Consider the following 4,997-nt stretch of genomic DNA (forward strand, 5'->3'; position numbering starts at 1 on the left):
GGGGATTAGGTCCTGACACCTTGTGTTGCTGTTCTGTTGGTTCCCTTGGTTCTCCTGTGTGCTATGCTGTACGCCTGTGATGCCATGAATTCCTGCGGAATGGTTCCCGGAGCTCAGGCTCCTTTCTGTTGGTTCTCACAGTGGGCTTCTCTGGGTGGAGCAGGCTGGCGCTTCAGTTGAACCCAGGTACCTTTCTCTTTGGCTTCTTCCTCTTTCTGATCATTTTCCTTCACATGTTTTAGGAAGCTGTCTCGGCTCTTAGAGTACTGAATATGCTCAATACGAACATTAATCCTCTTGGCGAAAATCTTTTCCTTAACTTGTTCATTTACAACAATGCCAACAGCCTGCTGGGTGACACTGTAGACTCTTCTGGTTTTGCCGTGGTGACACCTGTATGGCACGTCTTTTTTTTTTTTTTTTTTTTGAGACAGTCTCACTAAGTCACCCTCAGTAGAGTGAGGTGACATCACAGCTCACAGCAACCTCAAATCCTTGGGCTCAAGTGATTCTCTTGCCTCAGCCTCCCAAGTAGCTGGGACTACAGGCGCCTGTTACAATGCCTGGCTATTTTTTGTTGCGGTTGTCATTGTTGTTTTTAGCTGGCTCTGGCCAGGTTTGAACCCACCAGCCTCACTGCATGTGGCTGGCGCCCTACCCCCTGTGTACGGGTGCCGAGCCTGGCACACCTTTTTGAACAGTGCCCATTCCCTTGATGTCTACAGCGTCACCTTTCTTGTAGATTCACATACACGTGCCAAGGGAACAGCTCCATGTTTTCTAAAAGGCCTAGAGAACATGTACCGGGCGCCTCTCCTCTTTCCCTTTGTGTTTCTCATTTTGGTGAATTCCTGGAAGATGGCGTCTCCTCACTATTCTTTAAAAAACAAAAAAAGCTGGAGTTTTTAATTCCTTTTTGTTCAAGATCCTCTTTAGACTACTGGCAGTTTGTATGAGAATACTGTTTCTCCTAACTGTCAGGCCGCCTCTGAACTGCTAGCCAACAGTTTCAAATGAGAAATCTTATAGGATGTGGATTTTATACACATAAAGGCTTTACCCCTAAAACAAGAGAGATAAGACCCATTTAAAGATCAAGTGAATTAGAAGGAGGCAGAACATGCCTGTATGCTCCAGAAAAAAGAGAGAAGAAAAAATTCTGAGCTGTTCCCGTGCCGTTTGCATTAGAGACAACTCAGACTCTTCTACTTTATGGGGAAAAGATAAGAAAAGGTGGGTGAGGAGCCACCTGTCTTTGGCTCCTTGATGCTGTAAATAAGATGCTCGAAGAGTCTAAATTTGTTTTTTGCTGTGTGTGTACATCATACCTAATTGGTGGTTTTTTAAAAAAATTAAATCATTGCTGTGTACATTAATGCAATCATGGGGTACAATGTGCTGGTTTTACATACAATCTGAAATGCTTTCATCAAACTGGTCAACATAGCCTTCACGGCATTTTCTTAGTTATTGTGAAGACATTTATATTCTATACCTAGTAAATTTGTATTTTTTTTTTTGTAGTCGAGATTTTATTGGTTGTGTTGAGCATCAGTACAGACACTTCACTTTGTACACAATTCTTAACATACGTACCCAAAATCTAAAAAGCCATTTTAATTCTTTTTAAAAGTTATTCCAGTGACTTTCCAGATTAAAATTTGGAGGCAAATTTTCCTTAAGAGGATACCAACTACCTTATCTTCAAATGTTGGTAAGCTGTTAGGTAAGTCCCACCAAGTCACACTTTATTACCATATCTGCTACATGCTTAGATTTTCAGTCCTTCACAGCACAGTAACAAAGTTATCAGGAAAACAGGAGCACCACAACCAAAGATGTTACAGAAGGTGCACAGTTCTGACAGGGAGAGCCAGGATCACGGGAGTGGTTTTCTTAAGGAAACAATTCTACTACAGAACAACACGGGAATAGAAGTAATTTAAAATGTTCAAACATTAAATGCAGGCCTGGACTCCATATTGCCATTTAGTATGCTTTGTATTACAGGATATAAAAACTAACCCCCATCTATGGAATGTTAAGCTCACACCCAAGACAGTCAAAGCCTCCCATTAATTCAACATCCCACACTATTTTCTGGTTGTACCAAAAAATAGACAACCAGCAAATGATTTCACTTCTTAAAAAAAGCATTTACACTTAAAAAATGGGATGAGGTGGGATTCCCTCCTTCTTAAAAATGTTTCTAGAGCTACTAAAAAACTTGCATTTACAAAATAGTTGATAAAAATATTCCTCTGGGTTGTACAAGAAGGGAGACGGACCACTGATAGACATGGTACATGACATTAATCAGACGTGGCTTCTTTCTCTCCTGCTTCGTCAGCGGCGGGACTCTCCTCAGCGTTAGTTTCCCCGTTTTCTGCTGGTGAACCTTCTTTAGTTTCTTGGTGGGCCACTTCGCCCTGCTTTCCCTTTGCTCCTCTTTTCCCTTTCGGTTGCACTTTTTTGTCTGAAGATTTATCACTTGCTGCTGCCTTTTTTGGCTTCGTTTCCACTTTCGCAGGAGCAGGTTTAGCTGACAACCGCGCCGACCTCCTCTTGGGCTCTTCCTTCCCGCACCTTCGGCAGAGCTGACCTTCCTCTTCGGCATCTTGGCGGCGGGCTAGGCGCGTGCCGGGTGCCTGCGGGCCGCGGCGCGCCGAGAGCCTTCCCGAACCTGCGCTGCCTGGCCGCTGCCGCTCCTCCCGCCCCTAAGAGTCTAAATTTGAATGATACTTTTTCTCTAGCAAAAGCACCGTGTTCTCTGGACCCGACTGAGTGTGATTCACAGTAGAGGATCAAATCCCAGAGGGAGGCAAAGCCCTAGTGTGGGGCTGGCTACAAACAAGAAACCAGTTCCCCTCAGGCAGGCCCAGGGTTTGGCTTCAAGCAGGGCAAGCCAGGCACCTGGGCATAAGGTCTAAGGAGGGACTCGCACTTAGGGCTGGGCGAGTGCTGACTTGCAGCATTTTCCAAGTCCGACTCTTGAGTGCAGGTAAAGGGAGCTTTCCCTGAAGTATTCCCCAGAGTTGCAGACAGAGCTAGCCGGAGTCTGAAGCATGCACTGTAGGGGTGTCTGTGGAGAGTGGATGGCCATGTCCTGTCCATCCACATGGGCCTATGTGGAGGCTGGCAGGCCAGGGGAGGTGGAGGAAGGGACAGGCCCACCAGGTGAGCTCCACATCTGGATACTCTGCTTACGGGAAACTTCTCCTGATCCGACCCTCACCTCTGAGCGGTAAGCGCCATCCTTTGGCCTACACCACCCACCTTTCCTGGCCTCCTCTGACCTCAGCGTCTCTGGTCTTACACTCCTGAATTCATGCCATTCAGTTGCTGGTTTTTCTTTCTGTTGCTCTCACATTCCAGCCTCATGGTTTTGATCCTGTTGTTACCTTGGCCAGAACCAGGTCCCAGCCTGCACCCTGCCCATTCCTCCTTGTGCCAGTCTCCTTTCCAGTGTCTTCACCAGTGGGGGCTCTTTGCAGACCCCCAGGGTAAAGAAGCACCCAGCCCGCAGCCAGACCTCTAACACCAACAGGCTTTATTTTCCTTAGGCCACTTTCCGAAATCTAAAGTAATATTCCTTAACTTGCTGCAGACAACCGTCAGCAAGGAAAGCTCTCTCTGTAACATGAGTTTCACTACATCTGGAATTTTGTATTATGTGCTACTATCAAGACTGCCTGGTCAGACTGGGCACAGTGGCTCACACCTGTAATCCCAGCACTTGGGAGGCCGAGGCCAGTGGATTGCTTGAGCTCACAGGTTCGAGACTATCCTGAGCCAAAGGGAGACCTAGTCTCTAAAAATAGCTGGGTTTTATGGCAGGTCCCTGTAGTCCCATCTGCTCAGGAGGCTGAGACAAGAGGATCACTTGAGCCCAAGAAGATCACTTGAGCCACAGCACTCTACCGAGGACAACTGAATGAGACTCTTTCTCAAAACAAACATAAAAAAGAAAAGAAAAAAGCCTGCCTGGCACCGAAGGGCTCTCAGTGGAGGTGTGTCGCACAACTGAGCTCCACCTGCCTACTTCAGGCAGAGACCTTGATCTTTATCGTTCATCCACTGCTCCCCTCTGTCATCTCTATGGGTCCACCCTCTCTGATGAGCACTTGTGTGAGAAACCAGAGCTTGGCAGGTGAGTTTTCATATCTGAGATATTACCAGGCTCACACCGGGCTCACGAGTTTTACATGACATGAATAAGAAAAAACTCTCATCTGTGAAACCAGGCAAATGTCCGTCATGGAAAAGGGTAAATAAACCACATATCTATACTTCAGAATATAAGTCGCCCATAAAATGGGAAGAACTGCTGGTCCACACAACAACACAGACAAGCTACAGACCATTATGTTGACTGTGGGTGGGGCCTGTGGCTCAGTGAGTAGGGCGCCGGCCCCATATACCAGAGGTGGCAGGTTCAAACCTAGCCCCAGCCAAAAACAAAACAAAATAAAATAAAAAACTGCAAGAACATCATGTTGACTGAAAGAAGCCAGACACAGAAGGACCCTTGATGTATAATTCTGTTTATATGTGAAGTTCTAGCAGAGGCAAAGCTAATCTCCAGTGAAAGAAATCCGACTGTGATTCTTTATGTAAGGGCTGGAGATTGACTAGAATGAGAAAATTCTCCGAGAGGATGGAAAATGTTTTTCTTTGGATGATTGTTACCAAAGTATGTATATAAGTTTGTCAAAACCATCCTTGTATATTTAAGAACTATGTATTTTGTTGTATGTTTTAAAAAGTTAGTTTAAGAAGTCTGTTTTCAAAAATACAAGGTTAAACAATGAGATAAAGCAACATGTTTGAAGTAAGGAGGAATCAAAATTCCCATTATAGTACCCAAAGGAAAATAAATCAAGATATTAAAGGGGCAGCTGCACCCCAGTGTTCAAGATTCATGATAGCAAAGATTCATGATAGCAAAGATATAGAGTCAACGTAAGTGCTCATCAAAGGATGAACCAAGTATAGAC

At 45.2% G+C, this 4,997-nt stretch overlaps 1 pseudogene; it reads right to left on the bottom strand.

Annotated features, from left to right (window-relative positions):
• Positions 1–2,312: 2,312 nt before the first annotated feature.
• On the bottom strand, positions 2,313–2,712 carry LOC105887853 (annotated as a pseudogene).
• Positions 2,713–4,997: the final 2,285 nt, after the last annotated feature.

The sequence above is a fragment of the Otolemur garnettii genome, unplaced genomic scaffold, assembly GCF_000181295.1.
Source record: "Otolemur garnettii isolate 467f Iridium unplaced genomic scaffold, OtoGar3 scaffold00136, whole genome shotgun sequence".
Lineage (NCBI taxonomy): Eukaryota > Metazoa > Chordata > Mammalia > Primates > Galagidae > Otolemur > Otolemur garnettii.